The following is a 23,931-nucleotide window of genomic DNA, read 5'->3' as shown; positions in this document are numbered from 1 at the left end:
CGCTTGAACCCAGGAGGCAGAGGTTGACGTGAGCCGAGATCGCACCATTGCACTCCAGCCTGGGCAACAAGAATGAAACTCCGTCTCAAAAATAAAACAAAACAAAACAATACAATACAAAACAAAATAAATAAAATAAAATATCCTTAGCATGTTTGAGCCTAACAACAGAGTGTCAAAATATATGAGGCAAAAACTGACGGAACTGCAAGGAGAAATAGATAAACAACAGTCTCCACTGTTGCAGCTCTACCAGACACCCCTGTATCAGAAATGAACACATCTAGGAGGCAGAAAATCAGCTGAACTCAAAACACTATAAATAAAATGGACATTTGTAGACTACTTCATCCAACAACAGTAAAACACGCATACTTCTTAAGCTCACATGGGACATTCACCAAAACAGATCACATTCTGGGCCACAAAATACATCTTAACAAATTTGAAACAATTTAAAAGAAAGAACAGAAATCATACAATGTCTGCTCTCAGAACACAAAGGAATCAAACTAGATATCCATAACAGAAAGCTTGAAAATCTCAAAATACTTGGAGATTAAAAAACATACTTCTAAATGAACACATAGGTCAAAAAGAAAACTGAAGAGAAACTTTAAAATATTTTGAAATAAAAGTGAAAACGCAACAAAATTTGCAAAATACAGCAAAAGCAGCACTTAGAAATTTACAGCATTAAATCCAAGAATTCAAAAAGAAGAAAGATCTAAAATCGATCACCTAAGCATCTACTTTAGGAAACGAGAAAAATAAGAGCACTATAAATCCAAACTAAGTTGAAGAAATAATAAAAATCAGAGGAGAAATCAGTGAAATCAGAAACAGAAAATCAATGGAGAAAAATCAATGAAAAAGCTGGTTATTTGAAAAGGCTGATAAAATCAAAAGCCTATAGCCAGACTAACTAAGAAAAAGAGAGGACAGATTCCATGGACATTAAAAGGATAAGGAATACTATTTATAACTCTATGGCCACAAATTTGATAACTACATGAAATAGATCAAATCCTTAAAAGACACAACCTGCCAAAACTTACCCGAGAATATAAACAGACAATATGAATAGGACTATATTAAAGAAATGTAATCAATAGTTAATAACCTTCCAAAACAAAAAGCACCAGGCCCAGATGAATTCACTGATGAATTCTGCCAAAAATTTAAAGAAGAAATTATACCAAGCCTCTACAATCTCTTTTAGAAGAGAGAAGCAAAGGAAATACTTCCTAACTTATTCTGAGGCCAGCGTTACCCTAATACCAAAACCAGACAAAGGCATTACAAGAAAAGAAATCTAAAGACCAATATTTCTCATGAACATCAATGCAAAGATCCCCAATAAAATATTAGCAACTCAAACATGACAATGGGCCAGGTGTGGTGGCTCACGCCTGTAATCTCAGCATTTGGGAGGCCAAGGAGGCAGGCGGGTGATCTGAGGTCAAGAGTTTGAGACGAGCGTGACCAAAACAGTGAAACCCTATCTCTACTGAAAGTACAAAAATTAGCCAGGCGTGGTGGCGCACACCTGTAATCCCAGCTACTCAGGACCTGAGCGACAGAGTGAAACTGTGTCTCAAAAAAACCTGACGATGTATAAGAAGAATTATAGACCACAACCAAGAAGGATTTATTCCAGGTACATAGGCTGGTTCAACATTTGAAAATCAGGCCAGGTGCAGTTGCTCATGTCTGTAATGCCAGCACCGTAGAAGGCCAAGGTGGGCAGATCACTTGAGGCCAGGAGCTTGAGACCAGCCTGCCCGACACAGCAAAACCCCGTCTCTACTAAAAACACAAAAAATTAGCCAGGCATGGTGGCACATGCCTATAATCCCAGCTACTCAGGAGGCTGAGGCACAAGACTCACTTGAACCCAAGCCTATAGCCAGGCTAAGAAAACACAACAACCCAAGGGGCAGAGGTTGCAGTGGACCAAGATCGTGCCATTGCAATCCATCCTGGGCACAACTCTGTCTCAAAAAAGAAGAAAAAAAAGAAATTTTTAAAAATCTGAAAATCAGTTAATGTAATCCATCATATCAACAGGCTAAGCAAGAAAAATCACATGATCATATCAACAGATGCAGAAAAACCTAACGGCAAATTCTAATTGATTCATAACAAAACTCTCAGTACAGTAGGAATAGAGGGGAATTTCCTCAACTTGGTAAAGAGTACCTATTAAAAAAGCCCTACAGTTGGCCAGGCATGGTGGCTCACGCCTGTAATCTCAGCACTTTGGGAGGACAAGGCAGGTGGATCACCTGAGGTCAGGAGTTCAAGACCAGCCTGACCAACATGGTGAAACCCCATCTCTACTAAAAATACAAACATTAGCCGGGCATGGTGACACATGCCTGTAATCCCAGCTACTTGGGAAGCTGAGGCAAGAGAATCACTTGAACTCAGGAGGCAGAGGGTTCAGTGAGCCAAGATGGAGCCACGGCACTCTAGCCTGAGCAACAAGACAACGATGTCCCCTCTCACCACTGCTTTTCAACATCATACTGAAAGCTCCCAGCAAATTCAATAAAGCAAGAAAAGGAAATAAAAGGTATACAGATTGGGAAGGATGAAACAAAACAATTTTTGTTCATATATGACATGACCATCTATGTAGAAAATCTGAAAAAAATTACCAAAAAACCTCCAGGAATAAGTGATTATAGCAGGGTTACAGGATACATGGTTAATATATAAAAACCAATCACTTTCCTGTATACCACCAATGAACAAGTCAAAGTTAAAATTAAAAACACAATACAATTTTTACATTAGCACCAAAATAAACAAAACGCTTCTGTATAAATCTAACACAATATATTCAAGATTTACATGAAAAAACAACAGAACTCTGATAAACACTATCAAAGAACTAAATAAATGAGAAGATATTCCATGTTCATGAACAGAAAGACTTAATATTGTCAAGATGTCATTTCTTCCCAACTTGATCTACAGATTCAACACAATCCCAATCAAAATCCCAGAAAGTTATTTTATAAATATTGACAAATTGATTCTAAAATGTATATGAAAAGGACAAAGACCCAGAATAACCAACACATTATTGACAGAGAACAAAGTTTGAAGCCTAACACTACCCTACTTCAAGACATACTATAATCAAGACAGTGTCAAATTGGTGATAGACAAATAAATCTATAAAACAGAACAGAGAGGCCAGAAATAGACACACACAAATATAGTCAGCTGATCTTTGACAAAAAAGCACAAGTAATACAATGGATCAAAGATAGTATTTTTACAAATGGTACTGGAACTAGACATCCACATACAAAAAAGGATAAATCTAGACACAGACCCCCTATACCTTTCACAAGAGCTAACTCAAAACGAATCAGAAAACTAAATGTAAAACACAAAGCTATTAAACTACTAGAAGATAACAGTAGAAAATCTAGATGATCTTTGATTTGGCAATGACTTTTTAGATACAATACCAAAGGAATGATCTATGAAAACAAGAATTGATGAGCTGGACTTCACTAAAATTAAAAATGTCTGCTCTGTGGCCAGGCACAGCGGCTAACATCTGTAATCCTAACACTTTGGGAGGCCAAAGTGGGCGATCACTTGAGCTCAGGAGTTCAACACCAGCATGGGCAACATGACAAAACCCTGTAGTACCAGCTACTCAGGAGACTGAGGTGGAAAAATGGTTTGAGCCTGAAAGGTCGAGGCTGCAGTGAGCTGTGATTGCACCACTGCACTCCAGCCTGGGTGACAGAGTGAGAGGCTGTCTAAAAAAAAACAAAAAATAAAAATTCTGCTCTGCAAATGACACTGTTAAGAGGATGAAAAGACAAGCCACAGACTGGGAGAACATACTTGAAAAAGATATATCTGATAAAGGTCTATTATCCAAAATACACAAAGAACTTTTAAAACTTAAAAATAAAAAAACAAACAACCGGATCAAAAAACAGACCAAAGACCTGTACGGACACTTCACCAAAGAAGGTATACAGATGGCAAACAGGCATTATAAGATACTCCGCATTATATGTTATAAGAAAAATACAAATTAAAACTATGAGATTCCACCACAACCTATTAGGATGGCCAAAATCAGGAAGACTGACAACACCAAATGCTAGAGAGGATGTGGGTGCAACAGGGGCTCTCATTCATTGTTATGAGGATGCAAAATGGTACCGCCACTTTGGAAGACAGTTTGGCTGTTTCTTACAAAACTAAATATACTCTTACAATATAACCAGCAATTGTGCTCTTCAGTATTTACACAAAGTAGCTGAAAACATGTCTACACAAAAACCTGCACATAGACGTTTATAGCAGCTTTATTCATAATTGCCAAACTTAGAAGCAACTAAGATGTCCTTCAGTAGGTGAATGATAAGTAAATAAAAGCTGTGGTACATCCATACAATAGATTCAGCACTAGAAAGAAATGAGCTCTCAAGCCACAAAAAGATATGGAAGAACAAAGGCAAACTTCTAAGTCAAAGAAGCCAATCTCAAAAGGCTACATACTGTATGATTCCAAATATGTGACATTCTGGAAAAGTCGAAACTACAGAAATAATAAAAAGATCCGTGATTGTCAAAGACTAAGGGAGAGGAATGAATCAGCAGAGCAAAAAGATTTTTAAGGTGGTGAAAACACTCTGTATTATATTATGATACATGACAACATTAAACATATGTCCAAACCCATAAAATATACAACACCATTGAGTAAACCCCAAAGTAAATGATAATCTTTGGGTGATAATGATGTTTCCATGTAGGTTCTTAAACTGAAACAATTGTGGAGAGTATTGATAATGGCAGAGGCTATACATGTGTGCGGGCAGGAGGTACACAGGAAATTTCTATTTTCCTCTCAATTTTGCTGTGAACTTAAAGTTGCTCTAAAAAACAAAGTCTACTAAAAAAGACAGAATATATATAAAGCAGCATTATGAGTCACTACTAATCCAGTCAATGCAAGTGATATATTTCACTTATAAAGTACCAATTGGAAATCTAGCCAAATTGGTAGGTCCACAAAATCATATAGCTTTATACTTGCAATAAAATTAGATCCTATGTATGCTCCTATCTTGACAACTCTTTGTGAGCATTTAGGGCATTGTTTCTAACTTTTAACCACAACAAATTTGAAAAGAACATAACCTGAATTGTCTCAGCCAAAGCTTAGGATAACAGTTAGATGTAACAAATCCATGCTCAAATTACTTGTATTAAAGAACACTACAGGCTGGGCACAGTGGCCCACACCTGTAATCCCAGCACTTTGGGAGGTCGAGGTGGGCGGATCACCTGAGCTCAGGAGTTCAAGACCAGCGTGGGTGAAACCCCGTATCCACTAAAAATACAAAAATTTTCTGAGCGTGGTGGCGGGCACCTGTAATCCCTGCTACTCCAGAGGCTGAGGCAGAAGAATCGCTTGAAGCCAGGAGGCAGAGGTTGTAGTGAGCCAAGATAGCATCACTGATCTCCAATCTGGGTGACAGAGTGAGACTCCGTCTAAAAAAAAAAAAACACTACAATATTATTTAATGACAACCCAAAGAAAATCTCTGCCTATAGGTGCTCTTCCAGTGTGGCTCCCTTTTCTTCTAAAGTCTTTACCACCCCCATTCAAATGACTCGGATTTCTACAAACATCACCTCGCACTCAAAAGCCAAGGCCACAGCTTCACCTATCTGATATGAAATACTTCTCCATCTGGTTGTTTCACTATACCTCAAATTTCAAACAGTGAACCTTCACATTCAACAGGAATATTTTCTCAAGAGAGCTGTCTACTTTCTATACATCCTCCTCTCTACCTTCTACTTATGCTCTCACTCTTCTCTGGCTTCCCCACCATTCTTGTTTGAAGTCACTGATAACTTCCATATTGTTAAAACTAATGGACACTTTTGGTCCATTATTTCTGTAGTTTCGACTTTTCCAGACACATATTTGGAAACTAATGGTCCTAATTTCATCTGACATCTTAGCAACATTCAATTATATTAGATCACATCCTCCTCCTTTATGAAACTCTTCTTCCATGACTTGTGTGATACTACAAATTCTTACTTTCTTCTATTTTTTTGACATCTATCTCTCACCTTCATCCCTGACTCCTCCTCTTCTACCCAATCTTAAATGTTGAAATTCCTCAGAGTTCTGTACTCAATCCTCTTCTTTTCTCAATTTATACTGTTTTCCAAGAGAATTATATCTACTATGATTGCTTCAAACACCATCTGTTAAGAAATTCCAATTTAAAAGAGTGACCTGTTTTCTGGGTTTTAAAGCTATACATCTAAGTGCCTATTCAGTGTCTCCATGTCCCACACACATCTCAACATATACATCTATTTTCATACTAATCAATATTTTCTTCTCTATTCTCTGTATCATCTACCCAGTTGTTCATGCTATAGTCATTCTCTATCACTCCCTCTCCCCATAGTGCTCACAATCAACATTCAATCATGTCCTTGTTTAATGAAAACCAATTTACTTTTCTGTCTACAACTACTATTTTGGTCCAAGCCGCTATTATCTCACATCTGGATTACTGAAACATTATCTTCAATAATATTCTTATATCTACTTCTGCCACCTCCTCCTCTAATCCATTCTCCATTCAGCTGTTCAACTGATATTTTGAAAGATCTATTCAAGTGATTCTTTTACTTGAAATTCTTCAATTATTTGATATTAAATACATCTTGATAATATTAATATAATTAAATATAATATAAAGACTCCTTACTAAGACCTTATGAGGTCTTGCATAATTTCAACACTTGCCTACCTCTCCAGTTTATACTTTTGTCACCTTTTTTGCTCACTTCTCTACATCCACACTGACATCTTATTCCTCAAGAGCATCATGTTCTTTCCTGCCTCTGATCCTTTATCCATGTGAATAAACTCTGAGATTTTATAAATTTACAAGTTAATAAATACCACTAAAAAATTTATCCTATTAAATGCTATACAATTAATAATCAATCCTTCCAGGCCTTGTTGATGTTTATCATGACCTCCAATTGACCAAGTTTTGTTTTTTTTTTTTGAGACGGGGTCTTGCTCTGTTGCCCAGGCTAGAGTGCAATGGCGTGATCTTGGCTCACTGCAACCTCTGCCTCCTGGGTTCAAGCGATTCTCCTGCCTCAGCCTCCCGAGTAGCTGGGACTACAGGCTCCCACCACCAAGCCCGGCTAATTTTTTGTATTTTTAGTAGAGACGGAGTTTCACCATGTTGGCCAGGATGGTCTTGAACTCCTGGCCTCAAGTAATCCACCCACCTTGGCCTCCCAAAGTGCTGGGATTACAGGCGTGAGCCTGGTCAACTTACCAATTTTTACAATGTGTTGATCTTTACACTCTTGACTTCTCTATCATTTCCATCAAGACTCCTTAAAAGAACCACTGTAGACTTTCAACATTTAGCACATTCTAAATATGTGACAGAGCACTCACTGGTTGAGAGCTTTTGTAACATGGCATATGGTAAGATTTACTGGTCAGTAATGTACAAGTCTACCAAGTTAGAGCTCAGTGACAATGTAGAGGGGCACCCAGATTGTGGACAAATAATAAGACTATACTGGCTGGGCACGGTGGCTCACGTCTGTACTCTCAGCACTTTGGGAGGCCAAGGTGGGCAGATCACAAGGTCAGGAGCTCCAGACCAACCTGGCCAACATGGTGAAACCCAATCTCTACTAAAAAATACAAAAATTAGCCAGATGTGGTGGCGCGCACCTATACTCCCAGCTACTCAGGAGGCTGAGGCAGAAGAATTGCTTGAATCCAGGAAGAGGAGGTTGCAGTGAGCTGAGATCAGGCCACTGTACTCCTGCCTGGGCGACAGAGTGAGAATCTGTCTCGGGGAAAAAAATAATAATAATAAAATAAAAGACTATACTGAAACAGACTTCATATATCTTTTAATGCTATTCATTTATCAAAAATTTTCATAAACTAGTTAATACATTAATACTCTGTGTACAAAATAAAAATTAAAAACACTCTGTGTCTATTTTGCAGGAAGAAGAGAGGCAATAATAATATTTATTGACCACTTACTATGTACCAGACACTCTTCCAAGTGCTTTTTAGGTATTAAACTTTTACTCTTCTTAACAATCCTCAATAGTGGGTACAGAATTAGGCCCTCCAAGATATATACTACAAGAGGGCAGAGATTTTCTCTTAATGCTCTTTGTTGTATTGCTGGTACCCAGAACAGTGTCTGGGATATATAGTAAGCACTCAAATATTTGCTGAATGGATAATGAAGAAATGGAGGCAAAAAGAATTTAAGTGACTTGCACAAGGTCACACACAGTGACACAGTCACAAGTTGAATTTAGGCAATCTGGTTTCACGTCTCAGATTCTTAACCACTAGGTATGTATATATTTGGAAACAACATTCCTCCTGTACCTCTTTTCACCCTTTAGAAATATTTTCAGTGTAAAAATGCTTCCACGAGCCAGAAGCTATGCTCATTGTTTTGCAAAGAAGAGAAAGAAAAAAAATAGTTTAATAACATATAAACACTATAGTGTATCCGAATTTATTAATACTCCCACTACAGATGGCAGTAAGCACTACAGAGCAGGGAGAGAGGTATAGGATAACAGGTTACTACCATGGATTTTAAAAATATATACAGGTCTATTGTTATATATTATTATAATATATTCATACATATTATTTAGCATAGCATTATCAATCAGCACTACACAGTGCAGTATTAAATAAGTTATGCATGTACATCTAGACTTGCTGTCTTTTTAAATAGCTGAATAGCATTCCATTAAATAGATGTATAATACTATAATTTAGCTCTCATCCCTATCAATAAGCATTTAGATTGCTTCCATGTTTTCATGCATATCAACAATATAATGAATATCCTTGTACCTGTATCTTTACCCTTTAACATGCAATAAATCTCTAAAAGCAAAGTTTGAGAGGAAGGTAGTGCACATTCTAAATTTTAATAAATATTGCCAAGTTTTCCACCAAACATGCTGTTTGTTTTTATTTCCTCAAAGGGGTATATACAAGAAATTTGTCCTTCTGATCTAATCATTACTGAATAAAATCAATCTTTTACCAATCTCACAGGTAGTAAATGGAACTTTATTTTCTAATTTGTATTTTTCATTATGAATAAAAGCTAAACATCTATTTATATCTTTCATATGTTTATTGGCCTTTCTGCAAATTGCCTACAAATATTCCTTATGTGTATCATGTTTAGAATCTTAGTTTAATGTTTGAGTGAGTTTTTTTTTTATATGAAGGTCTTCCATTTTATGTAGTCAAATTCATCAATCTTCATTTTTGGCTTATGCATTTCGTATCATGCTTAGAAAAAGCCTTTGTTATGCCAGTATTATGAACACATTAGCCCATGTTTTCTATGCTATTTTCATGTTATTTTTGTTTGCTTCACTCTTTCATCATCTAGAATCTATTTTGGTAGGAAAGGCTCTATAACTTGTTTTTCTCATTCAATAATATATCCTAGATATCTTTCCAAACTATTTTGCTTGTTTTTGAGATGGAGTCTGGCTCTGTTGCCCAGGCTGGAGTGCAGTGGCACGATCTCAGTTCACTGTAATCTCTGCCTCCCAGGTTCAAGTGATTCTTATGCCTTGGCCTCCCAAGAAGCTGGGATTACAACTACTTTGTTTTAATTGTACATACAGAATTCTAAAATATAACCATACATAGTTTTCCTGTTATTTATCAGTTATATAGAGCACTAATAAGCATTTACATTTTCCCCTATTTTTCAATGATTACCAAGAATGCTCCCATTAACACCCCTGTATATGCCTCCTTGGACGTGTGTGTGTGTGTGTGTATGTGTTTGAAGATAAACATTAAGACATTAAGATGCAGAATTACTATTACTGAGTCACTAGTGTGTATCTTTTTTTTTTTTTTTTTTTTTGAGACAAGAGTTTTGCTCTTGTTGCCTAGGCTTGAGTATAGTGGCACGATCTCGGCTCACTGCAACCTCCTTCTCCCCAGTTCAAGCAATTCTCCTGCTTCAACCTCCTGAGTAGCTGGGATTACCGGTGCCTGCCACCATGCCCAGCTAATTTTTGTATTTTTAGTAGAGGCGGGGTTTCACCATGTTGGCCAGGCTGGTCTCAATCTCCTGACCTCAGGTGATCCACCTGTCTCGGCCTCCCAAAGTGCTGGGATTATACGCATGAGCCACTGCACCCGGCCATGTGTATCCTTTTTTTTTTTTTTTTTTTTTTTGATACTGACAAATTACCCTCCAAAATGACATGCTAATATGCTTTCATTTTAAAAATTAATTACCTGTATCCATTCATTCAACAGATATTTAAATGTTTTCTTTCTGTTAGGCACTGTTCTAGAGGTGGGATACACAGCACAATAATAGCCAACCCAGACAAGGGTACTACTCTGGTGATTAAGAGTGCAGGCTCTAAACTGCACCAGGTAGTCCCAGGTACTCAGGAGGCTGAGGCAGGAGGACTTTCTGAGCCCAGAAATTCGAGTCCAGCCTAGGCAACAACAAACAAGAGTGCAGGCTCTAGAGACTGACTGCCTGAGTTCAAATGGCGGTTCAACAAGCACGAGATGTCTGATCTCGGACAAGTTACTCTACTCTTGTGCCTCAAGTCCCTTATCAATAAAACAGTAATAATAATAATAATAGTATCTATCTCACAGGATTGCTGTGGATTGTTTTGCCTACAGTTTAGAAAGTACTCAAAGATTTCTTATACTTAAATTTGCTATTACTATTATTTTTGCCAATGAGAGACACAAATAATATTTCATTATGGAATCATCATTTTCCTGATAAAAAGTAAGACTGAACATACATTTTTACTTTTTTAGCCTTTTGAATTTCCCATTCTATGACCTCCTGTTCAAATTCTTTGTCTATTTTTTCTGTTATGATATTTGCATTTCTCCTTAATGATTTGTCAGAGTCTTTACATATCCTGTGCATTAATCCTGTTAAATATGATGCTAATATTTTCTAGTATGACACCTATGCTCTGACCCATAAGCTGTCAGGTTTTGTTTGTGGCCAAATCACAAGGATGGCAGTATTGACTACTGTTTTGCCAAGAGAATTTCAAGTCCTGCTCTCTACTTTAAAAGGTTTGTAATTACTTAGATTAAGGGAAGGAGGTAGCAAATACCCTCCAAGCAACTGAGAGTAAAAGCCAAAGGCTTAGGAGCAATTTCTAACTTATCTACTCTTGTCTCCTAAATACCTGGTACACGATCTTGTACATAAAAGACTCCGGATGAACAAGCATATTTGAATGCAGCAAAATCTCCTTATTAGGTTACACACTTCTTATGGGCAATGATGGTATCAAACTTACCTTGGTATCACTCCTACAATGCCTAAAAGTGCTTTTACACAGAACAAGCACTCAAATGTTTTTATAGGATAGATTGCATCTCTGAACATACATGAAAGTAGCTAAAGTAATCAATGTAAAACAAAGCAATCCCCTCCTATAAGATTACACCCTGATTTGCAGCGGCATGTAGCTCTGTACAGAGTCTGATGTTTGGGTATCTTCCTCTTAAATTCACTGTGTTTCAGGTGTTTGTTCTAGGAAAAAAAAAAAAAAAAAAAATGTCCCTGGCAATTACTGTGTCCTAAACCTGTCTAGGTGCTGTTAAGACCATGTCCATTTAATATTTTTTATGTTTTAGTCTCTCTCCAAAGCATTTCTTCTCACTACCATTATTTAACAATAAGTCCATTTCAGCACACTAGACACAGCTTTTGGGTCTCTGTATTCTATTCTTTTCCCACACACCCTGCCTGGTTGAGCTCTCCTTTGCTAAGTGCCGCTAGACTGGTTACTTTCCAGGATATCACTCTTGGTGATCTAGGCTTACAGTTTCATGTGAAATCATGAGACAATGTGGTGTAATGGAAAAAAAGTGCAGGATTGTTGGAGCCAGATGATCTGGGTTTGTGTACTGGTTCAGCCATTTACTAACTATACGACCTTAATAACCCTAAGTATCAGTTTCCCTACTTTCAAACGGGGATAATATCAATAGTATCTAACCCATCTGTGTCATAGGACTGCAGTGAGGATTAGAAAATTAGATGACAATGCAGAAATACTTCATAAAGAATTCTACAAATATATGTCACTACTATATGAAATATGGCTCAAAGAAGTATCAGTAAAAGGACTCCACCAGACAAGTCACTCCATGAGGGCTAGTGTCTGACTGGGTCAATGGCTGCATCTTCAAAGCCTGGTATATTTGTTGAAAGAATAACAGACAATGAAAAGAGAACTTATCAGTGACCTTAGCCAAATTAATAAATCTCTGGGCTCTGGGTTTCAATTTCCTCGTTTGTAAAGTAAGACCATCCCCTCCCACCTCAAAAGACTGTTATGAAGAGTAAAAGAAAATAATATTCATTGACTGGACATGGTAGCTCATGCCTGTAATTCCAGCACTTTGGGAGGCCAAAGCGGGTGGACTGCTTGAGTCCAGGAGTTCAGAACCAGCCTGGGCAACATGGCGAAACCATGACTCTACAAAAAATACAAAAATTAGCCAGGCATGGTGGCGTGCATTTATAGTCCCACCCACTGGAGGGGTTAGGGGGCTGAGGCAAGAAGATCACTTGAGCCATGGAGGCTGCAGCTGCAGTGAGCTGGGATCATGCCACTGCACCACAGCGGAAGGAAGGAAGGAAGGAAGGAAGGAAGGAAGGAAGGAAGGAAGGAAGGAAGGAAGGAAGGAAGGAAGGAAGAAAGGAAGGGAGGGAGGGAGGGAGGGAGGGAGGGAGGGATGGACTATCCATAAACTGTAATAGATATTTACCTATTTGCTTCTTCCTGTCAAGCCAGATATAGTTTAAGACTTGGTTGTATAAAAGGTAGATGCTATTAATAGTTACTGACACAAATTCTTCTAGGGACAGTCAAGAAATAATACACTATCATCTACCCTTTAATCTCAATAAAAATTAATATACTGACAAAGTGATTATTTAAGTACTTCATCTCAGCCATGTTGAAAGTGCTGCAGTTCACTGTGACTCACATACACACAGACCCTTATAATGAACCACAGCCCCTCTGAAGTCAAGAGCCTTCTCAGAGACAAGTGCTTCTTTATGTAATCCAGAAATGACAATCTACTACTGATGAAACTGAAAATATTTTAAGCATCTAATCCATATCAAAACAAGCTCCACTTATTAGTCACAGCACATGAGACAGAAACATTGTTTTTAGTTATCACCAGTATTAACATACAGAGAATCCAATCCATATTGTGCATAATTTTGATGCACAATAAAATTAAAACCAGAGCACCTAACAGAGTCCCAAAGTACACTAAGCATAAACTGACAGAACTGAAGTGAGAAATACACAATTCAACAATAACAGTTGAAGTTTTGCCACATCTACTGCAAGAATGAAACAATTCTCAGCAATCAGACTGTTGACATTCCAGAAAATGTCAAAACCATTCTGAAGAAACACAGAGGTATTATGAAGGAACCCAGAGGTGCCCTGCAGAGGGACATCAATGTAAAACACAATCTTGTTGGAAAGAAAAAAGAGCAGCTCCAAGTTGACAAGTAGAAAAATGGGAACTGGCTACCATTTGCACTATTTGTAGTCATGTACAGAACATGATCATGGGTGTTATACTGGGCTTCCATTATAAAATGAGGTCTATGCTCACTTCTCATCAACACAATTATCCAAGACAATGGGTCTCGAAATCCAAATTTTCTTGGGTGAAAAATACATCTGCAGGGTTCAGAAGAGGCCAGGTGTTGCCTGTTTAGTATCCCAAGCCCAGGATACTAACACAATTCCATAAGGAAAGAACATTTTTCAACAAATGGTGTTGGATGTTCACATGCACAAGAATGAAGTTGGACCTACCTCACACCATATACAAAAATTAACTCAAAATGGATAATAGATCCAAATATAAGAGCTAAAACTCTTCAAAGAAAACATAGGAGCAAACCTTTGTGGCCTTGCACTAAGCAGTATGACACCAAAATCACAAGTTTAAAAAAAAAAAAAACCTAAGGCCAGGTGCGGTGGCTCACACCTGTAATCCCAGCACTTTGGGAGGCTGAGCGAGACAAATCACTTGAGGTCAGAAGTTTGAGACCAGCCTGGCCAACATGGCAAAACCCCATCTCTACTAAAAATACAAAAAATTAGGCAAGGCTCAGTGGCTTGCACCTGTAATTCCAGCACTTTGGGAGGCCGAGGTGGGTGGATCATTTGAGGTCAGGAGTTAGAGACCAGCCTGGCCAACATGACAAAACCCCATCTCCACTAAAAATACGAACATTAGCCGGGCATGGTGGAGCACGTCTGTACTCCCAGCTACTTGGGAGGCTGAGGCAGGAGAATCACTTCAACCCAGGAGGCAGTTCAAGACCACCCTGGCCAATACAGTGAAACCCCATCTCCACTAAAAATACAAAATTAGCCGGGCGTGGTGGTAGGTGCCTGTAATCCCACCTACTCGGGAGGCTGAGGCAGGAGAATCACTTGAATCTGGCAGAGGTTGCAGTGAGCCGAGATCACGCCACTGTACTCCAGCCTGAGTGACAGAGTGAGACTCTGTCTCAAAAACAACAACAACAACAACAAAAAAAAACACACACACAACGAGTTTCTCACTTCACAATAGCTAGGATAGCCAGAATAAAAATGCCAGACAAGAGCAGGTATTGGTAAGGATCTGAAGAAACTGAAATCCTCATATATTACTGATAGGAAGGTAAAATGATACAACCACTTTATAACAGTCTGGCAGTTCCTCAAAAAGGTAAACATAGAGTTACCATATGGCCCAAATAATTCTACTCCTTGGTAAATATCCAAGAGATTATGCCCACAGAAAAATCTGTACACAAATGTTCACAGCAGCATTATTCATAGAATCCCAAAGTAGAAACAGCCCAAATGTCCATTAACTGACAAGTGAATGAACTATAGTATACACAATGCAATATATAATATTATAAAAAAAAAAAAAAAATGGGCCGGGCACAGTGGCTCATGCCTGTAATCCCAGGACTTTGGGAGGCTGAGGCGGGTGGATCACAAGGTCAGGAGATCAAGAACATCTGGCCAACACGATGAAACCCCGTGTCTACTTAAAATAACAAAAATTAGCCGGGCGTGGTGGTGTGCGCCTGTAGTCCCAGCGACTCCGGAGGCTGAGGCAGGAGAATTGCTTGAATCTGGGAGGCGGAGGGTACAGTGAGCCAAGATCATGCCATTGTACTCCAGCCTGGGCAACAAGGCAAGACTCTGTCTCAAAAAACTAAAAACTAAAAAATAAAAATAAATGAAGTACTAATACATGCTACAACATGGATGAACCTTGAAAATATTATGTGAAGTGAAAGAAGCCAGATGCAGATACCATTTATATGAAATGTCCAGAATAGGCAAATCCATAAAGATGTAAAGTCGATTAGTGGTTGTCAGGGGCTAAAAAGAGGTGAGAGAGGGAATGACTGTAAATAGTTAGAGACCTTCTTTCTGGAGTAACTTAGTGTTCTAAAATTATGGGGCAGGGCGCAGAGGCTCAGGCTTGTAATCCCAGCACTTTAGGAGGCCAAGGCAGGTAGATCACTTTAGGTCAGGAATTCGAGACCAGCCTGGCCAAAATGGTAAAGCCCCACCTCTAGTAAAATACAAAAATTACCCAGCCGTGGTGGCGCACGTCTATAATCCCAGCTACTCAGGAGGCTGAGACAACAGAATCATTTGAACCCAGGAGGCAGAGGTTGCAGTGAGCCAAGATCACACCACTGCACTCCTGGGCAACAGAGCAAGACTCCATCTCAAAATAAATAAATAAATTAAATAAATAAATAAATAAATAAATAAATAAATAAAATTAAATAAGACAGTGATTACTGCATGACTCCGTGAAAACTATTGAAAGTATTCACAACTGAAAACTACTGAATTCTATAATTTGAACAGGTGAATTTTATGTTATATGTGTATTTCAATAAAGCTATTTTAAAAACAAGAATTAAAACTGGAAATACTATCATTCTGATCCGCCTGAACTTGGCATGCATATTCTGCCATGTACATCAGTCTACTATATAAACCATTGCAACTCATCTTCAATTATAAGATAGAAAAATTAGCAGCCAGTCCTCTCATACCTATAAATTCATTTTATAGGCTACAAAACTATTTTTTGTACAAAATTACAAAACTATTATTTTTAATGAAATCATATTATTCAAAATTTTCATTAAATGCCAATTCTAACTATTGGATAAACCAGGCAATTTTATTTAAAATTTTTTTAAGTTGTATTTTAGGTTCAGGGGTACAAATGCAGGTCTGTTATACAGGTAAACTCATGTCACAGGGGTTTATTGTACAAATTATTTTGTCACCTAGGTAAAGGCCTAGTACCTAAGAGTTATTTTTTCTGATCTTCTCCCTCCTCCCAACCTCCACCCTCCAGTAGGACCCAGTGTCTGTTGTTCCCCTCTTTGTGTCCATGCGTTCTCATCATTTAGCTCTCACTTATAAGTAAGAACATGTGGTATGTGGTTTTCTGTTCCTGCATTAGTTTCCTAAGTATAACGGCCTCCAGCTCCATCCATGTTCCTGCAAAGCACACAGTCTCATTCTTTTTTATGGTTCCATAGTATTCCATGGTGTATATGTACCTCATTTCCTTTATCCAATCTGCTATTGATGGGCATTTAGGTTGATTCCATGTCTTTGCTATTGTGAATACTGCTGCAATGAACATACGCGTGCATGTGTCTTTATGCTAGAACAATTTATATTCCTTTGCGTATATACCCAGTAATGGGATTGCTTGGTCAAATGACAGTTCTGTTTTTAGCTCTTTGAGGAATCACAAAACAAGGGAATTGCTGTGGAAAGAAATCGTTTTCCATAATGGTTGAACTAATTTACACTCCCATCAACAGGGTATAAGAATTCCCTTTTCTACACAACCTTGCCAGCATCTGTTATTAATTGACTTTTTAACAACAGCCATTCTGACTGGTGTGAGACGGTATCTCATTGTGGTTTCGGTTTGCATTTCTCTAATGATCAGTGATGGTGAGCTTTCCTTCATATGCTTGTTGGTTGCATGCATGTCTTCTTTTGAAAAGTGTTCATGTCCTTTGCCCACTTTTTAATGGAGTTGTTTTTCTCTTGTAAATTTGTTTAAGCTCCTTTTAGATGCTAGATATCAGACCTTTGTCAGATGCATAGTTTGCGAAAAATTTCTCCCATTCTGTAGGCTGTCTGTTTACTTTGTTGGTAGTTTGCTGTGCAGAAACTCTTAAGTTTAATTACATGCCATTTTTCAATTTTTGCTTTTGTTGCAACTGCTTTTGGTGTCTTCATCATGAAATCTTTGCCAGTTCCTATGTCCAAAATGTATTGCCTAGGCTGTCTTCCAGGGTTTTTATACTTTTGAGTTTTACATTTAAGTGTTTAAACCATCTTGAGTTGATTTTTGTGCATGATATAAAGAAGGGGTTCAGCTTCCATCTTCTGCATATGGCTAGTCAGTTACCCCAGCACCATTTATTGAATAGGGAGTCCTTTCCCCATTGCTAGTTTTTGACAGCTTTGTTGAAGATCAGATGGTTGTAGGTATGGGCCTTATTTCTGGGCTCTCTATTCTGTTCCATTGGTTTACATGTCTGTTTTGTGCTAGTACCATGCTGTTTTGGTTACTGTAGTATAGTTTGAGTGTGTAACATGATGCCTCCAGCTTTGTTCTTTTTCCTTAGGATGCCCTTGGCTTTTTGTATTTTTGGTTCCATATGAATTTTAAAATACTTTTTTTCTAGTTCTGTGTAGCATGCCATTGATAGTTTGATAGGAATATCATTGAATCTGTAAATTGCTTTGGGCAGTATGGCCATTTTAATGATATTGATTCTTCCTATCCATAATCATGGAATGTTTTTCCATTTGTTTGTGTCATCTCTGATTTCTTTGAGCAATATTTTTAATTATCATTGTAGAGATCTTTCACCTCCCCGGTTAACTGTATTCCTAGGTATTCATATTTTATTCTTTTTGTGGCAATTGTGAATGGGATTGCGTTTCTAATTTGGCTCTCAGCTTGGCTGTTGTCGGTATCTAGGAATGCTAGGGATTTCTGTGTTGATTCTGTATCCTGAAACTTTGCTGAAGTTATCAGCTGAAGGAGCTTTTGGGCCAAGACTATGAGGTTTTCTAGATATAGAATCATCTCAACTGCCAACATGGACAGTTTTACTTCTTTTCTTCCTATCTGGTTGCCCTTTATTTCTTTCTCTTCCCTGACTGCCCTGGCCAGGACTTCCAATACTATGCTGAATAGGAATAGTGAAAAAGGGCATCCTTGTCTTGTGCCAGTTTTCAAGGGAATGCTTCCATCTTCTGCCCATTCGGTATAAGGTTGGCTGTGGGTTGGTCATAGATGGCTTTTATTATTTTAAGGTATGTTCCTTCAATACCTAGTTTACTGAGAGGTTTTTTGGTTTTTTTGCGGGTTTTTTTGTTTTGTTTTGTTTATTTGTTTGAGACAGAGTCTCACTCTGTCACCCAGACTGGAGTACAGTGGTATGATCTTGGCTCACTGAAACCTCCGCCTCCCAGGTTCAAGCAATTCTCCTGCCTCAGCCTCCCGAGTAACTGGGATTACAGGTGCCTGTAACCAAGCCCTGCTAATATCATATTTTTAATAGAGATGGAGTTTCACCATGTTGGCCAGGCTGGTCTTGAACTCCTGACCTCAACTGATCCACCCCTCTCGGCCTCCCAAAGTGCTGGGATTATTGGCGTGAGCTACTGCACCCAGCCAGGATACTGAATTTTATCAGTCTTTTTTTTTTTTTTTTTTTTTTTTTTTTGAGACAGAGTCTTGCTCTGTCCCCAGGCTAGAGTGCAGTGGTGCAATCTCAGCTCACTGCAACCTCTACCTTCCGGCTTCAAGCAATTCTGCTGTCTCAGCCTCCCGAGTAGCTGGGACTACTGGAGCATGCCACCACGCTCAGCTAATTTTTGTATTTTTAGTAGAGATGGGGTTTCACCATGTTGGCCAAGATGGTCTTGACCTCTTGACCTTGTGATCTGCCCATCTCAGCCTCCAAAAAGTGCTGGGATTACAGGCATGAGCCACTGCACCCAGCCATCAAAAGCCTTTTCTGCAGCTAGCCAATTTTAACAAAGGATTTAAAAGTGCTTAGCAATACTCTATATTAAAACTTCCAACTCAATAAACAGCATATCTTACTTATTTGATTTATTAATTAGGGACCAATACTCTACAACTACCTAACGGAGCTAAGCAATAGAATTTTAGACATCTCTCAATAACATTTCCCAGGCTTATAATTTCATTTTTAATTTCATAAAAATACACTAAGCATTGATAATTTTGTCAGAATAAGTCTTTCCATGGGAACTGACAATCTTTCAGCACAGTGTGATATCAGAAAACTTGCTTGGCTTCTTTCTACCTGCTTTTTTCTGCTCTTAAATAAGGATAATAAAAATATCTGTTCCAACCCTTTATTTGTTATGAAAATCAAAAGAGAAAGCATTCTGTAAGGTGTAATTATTACTCCCTCTTAAATGAAAAAGCTGAACTAGCAGGTATTAAATTGTTGAACACCTCTTAAGAAAAGCAAAAACCTGGGATGAGTGCTGGCAAGTGGGGAGATAGTACTGCAATGCGGAGGCAGACCCAAAGGTTCTACTCCCAAGCAAATAAACAAAAAATGTTGTAGGTCATGAGATTTGCAAAACATTTTATGAATTCTTTTTTTGTTTTGTTTAGCTTAGAGATAAGGTCTCAGTATGCTGCCCAGGCTGGTCTTGAACTCCTGAGCTCAAGCAATCCTTCCCCTTGTCCTCCCAAAGTGCTGGGATTACAGGCATGAGCCACAATGCCCAGACTTTGTTTTGTTTTTGAGATGGGGTCTTGCTATGTTGTCCAGGCTGGTCTCTAACTCCTGGCCTCAGGTGATCCCTCCTCCTCAACCTCCCAAGTAGCTGGGATTATAGGTCACCACACTCAGTTTCTAATTCTTTTACACTGAACATTAGTAGCTATTTAAATCTAAAGGATGGTAATCTGGAATAATCGTCCTGGATAGTCAAGGAAGAATTTGTTTCTTTGCTGTTACATTAAGTATCCGATTCAGGACTCACCCCTGCCCCGACCCCCCTGACTCTGCCTCCAGCCATCCAAAAATGGAAAAGGCTGACTTCAAAATTATTTTCCCGGCCGGACGCAGTGGCTCACGCCTGTAATCCTTGAACTTTGGGAGGCCAAGGTGGATGGATCACCTTAGGTCAGGAGTTCAAGACCAGCCTGGCCAACATGAGGAAACCCCATCTCTACTAAAAAATACAAAAAAAAAAAAAAAAAAATTAGCTGGACTTGGTGGCAAGTGCCTATACTCCCAGCTACTTGGGAGGCTGAGACAGAAGAATCACTTGAACCCGGGGAGCAGAGGTTGTAGTGAGCCAAGCACGCCACTGCACTCCAGCAACAAGTGTGAAACTCCATCTCAAAAAAAAAATAAATAAATAATAATTTTCCTGAAAGCTTTTTAAGTAGTAGGTCACAAAAAAATATGCTGACCTGGTTATTTTAAAAATACTACAAATAATATTTGGGCAAAAGTAACACTTTCTCCAACACCATCCTAAGCAAACTGTAGTAAGAACACCATGCCAGGGAGGCATCCACACTTGTCATTAAAGAAATGCCAAAAGGACAAATAGAACCATGAAATGACCTAGTTTAAAGCTGCCAGCTAAAAAGGTGAACTATATCAAATCACCTGTCTGTTGTGTGAATGTACGACATGACTCCATGATGTCCTCTCTGCAGCCCTACTCTACCTTACTGTGTCTTTTAAAAATCATTTTTATAAAAAGAAAAGCTCGGCCGGGTGTGATGGCTCACACCTATAATCCCAACACTTTGGGAGGCCAAGGTGGGTGGATCACGAGGTCAGGAGATTGAGACCATCCTGGCTAACACAGTGAAACCCCATCTCTACTAAAAATACAAAAACAAAAATTAGCCAGGTGTGGTGGCGGGCGCCTGTAGTCCCAGCTACTTGGGAGGCTGAGGCAGAAGAATGGCGTGAACCTGGGAGGCAAAGCTTGCAGTGAGCCGAGATCATGCCACTGCACTCCAGCCTGGGCGACACAGCGAGACTCCATCTCAAAAAAAGAAAAGAAAAGCTCTGACAAACTTATACATTAAAGACACAGCCGAGGCTGGACCAGTGGCTCACGCCTGTAATCCTAGTACTTCGGGAGGCCGAAGCTGGTGCACTGCATAAGCTCAGGAGTTTGAGACCAGCCTGGGCAACATGGTGAAATCCCGTCTCTACTAAAATACGAAAAAAAATTAGCCGGGTGTGGTGGCACGTGCCTGTAATCCCAGCTACTCGGGAGGCTGAGACAGGAGAATTACTTGAACCCAGGAGGAGGAGGTTGCAATGAGCTGAGATCACAACACTGCACTCCAACCTGTGCTGGACAGAGTGAGATTCCAGCTCAAAAACAAACAAATAAATACATAAATAATTCTGAATAAAATTAATAACTTAAAAGGCAAAAGTACAAACACAGTTCTCAATTTCCTCACATGTTCAATAAAGAAACTGGTCTAGAAAATCTCTTAGTTTCCTATGACTTCTAAAATTGAGTTTGAGTATTCTATTTGTTGGTGGTTGCTATTCTAATAAGTTACAACAAACATATATCCCAAACATTCATAGTCTCCTTAAGTGATTAATTTACTTCCCAACATATACCTTAATTAATTTTGAAACAATCTACTTTACAATATATTCTAAGTGCCTGTGTCCTCTGTCCTTTCAACCTTTCCCTTTTATGGTCTGTAAATATCCTCAACATCTTTTGATAATGAACATTAAAACCTCTCCTTCAACCCTACATTTCCCTCTAATTACTGGCCTTTCACCTTCCTTTCACAGCCACATTCTTCTAAAAGAAAAACATTACTGACCCATCTTCTTACTTTCAATCTACTAAAACTGCTCTACCTAAGGTCATCAATGACTTTCTAATTGCCAATCCTAATAGACACCTTTTTTAAATTATTATTTATTCACATTTATTTAAAACTAAATTTTTTTATAGTTATATGTCAAAAAATAGTGACTAGGTTTTATGGCTTACTTAAAATATAAATGAGGAAAACAGAAATGTGCCACACCAATAGCTGGTTTCGATTTTTTTTAGAGGAAATACTCTAATTTAAAAAAAGAGTTCCAAAATATTTAACAGAATTTCCAGCAATGATTATTTCCAAAATGTAAAGATTTGAAACATAATTTGTACAAAACTAAAAACCAGAAGAATTCATTCTTACTTTTTCCTTGTTTAAAAAATACAGACAATTTGTCACAAGAAAGTTTGACATGTGATAGCAGCTGCAGCCCCAGTGACCCTCAGAATCACTGTCCTTCTTCACGGGGACAGAGCATTGCACTGAGGACAGCAATACAGCTTCGATTGGCTTCTTAGGGTTTTCCTCCAGGTCCGTCTTAATTGCTCCAGATTCAGACAGTTTTCACTAGAAGAGTTTTCACTGAACAGTTTCAGGTTCATGCTGCCAAACACCAGAGGACCAATAAACTGAGCCTTGATATCTCCATCCAGGTAAACAAATATCATGGGCAGATTTCTATCAGGATAACTGGGTATGCAGGTTGTTGAAATGGCGTTGATAAATTTGACATCAGGAAACTTCCTGGCAATTCCACTGAGGTGCTGATTTATCAGGGCACAGAGGGGAATTCCTCGTTGGTAAAGGTGCAAGATGACCCACAAGCCCTCACCGGCTTTGATAACTTCTTGAACAGAATCCTTCCCTGAGATCTCCAAAACTTCTCCAAATTTATTATTCCGTTTAGTTGCGTTCCACTCAGCCAGTCTCTGCCGTCTATACATTTCAATAGCATGCACATCCTCTGCATAAAACTCGTCTTCATGATCCTCCAGCTCTTCCAAAGTCGTACCTTCCCATGTTGTCATCACTGACTGCTGGACAATGCGCTGCTACTCTTCTGCCTCCTCTTCCAATTCTTTCAGACTTTCTTTGGGGGGTAAGATGCCCTTTTTGTGTAAGATGTCATTCCATTCAGTGTCTGCATTGGGGTCCTGCATCTTGTTTCCAATCGCTCAAGCCAGTTGTGCCCCCAATAGACACTTTAAATCCTTCTTATTTAGCCTATCCACAGGAACATTCCTTTTTAAAACTCTCCTCCTCTGCTCCTATAAAAACGTGATACTTTCTATTGATTTTCCTGTACTTTTCTTTCTGTCTCCTTTTGTGGACTTTATTCCACCGTGTCACTTAAATGTGACCTTTTTTTTTTTTTTTTTTGAGACACAGTCTTGCTTTGTTGCGTAAGTTGGAGTGCAGTGGCACAATCTCAGCTCACTGCAACCTCCACCTCCTGGGTTCAAAAGATTCTCCTCCCTCAGCCTCCCAAGTAGCTGGGACTATAGGCGTGCACCACCACGCCCCGCTAATTTTTGTATTTTTAGTAGAGACAGGTTTCACCATGTTAGCCAGGCTGGTCTCAAACTTCTGACCTCATGCAATCTGCCCACCTCAGCCTCCCAAAGTGCTGGGATTACAGGCATAAGTCACTATGCCCAGCCTTAAATGTGACTTTTATCCAGTCTCATGTTCTCTCTCATGACCTCTTCTCTCTTCACTCTACATGGTTTCACTGGATGATCTCATTCAACCTTGTGGCTTTAACTACTCCCTAACACCTAGCATATCTTCTGCACTCCATCTCCTCATCTAAG

The 23,931-nt window shown here is 38.8% G+C and overlaps 1 protein-coding gene and 1 pseudogene across 3 annotated transcripts in view; both read right to left on the bottom strand.

Moving 5' to 3' along the window:
- Nucleotides 1-23,931, bottom strand: part of ZFYVE9 (zinc finger FYVE-type containing 9) — a 200,964-nt gene that overhangs the window by 148,895 nt on the left and 28,138 nt on the right. The window lies entirely within an intron of this gene.
- On the bottom strand, nt 21,634-23,540 carry LOC101008066 (annotated as a pseudogene).

Source organism: Papio anubis, chromosome 1, assembly GCF_008728515.1.
Source record: "Papio anubis isolate 15944 chromosome 1, Panubis1.0, whole genome shotgun sequence".
In the NCBI taxonomy this organism is placed as follows: domain Eukaryota; kingdom Metazoa; phylum Chordata; class Mammalia; order Primates; family Cercopithecidae; genus Papio; species Papio anubis.
This window is presented reverse-complemented; position numbering and strand designations above follow the sequence as displayed.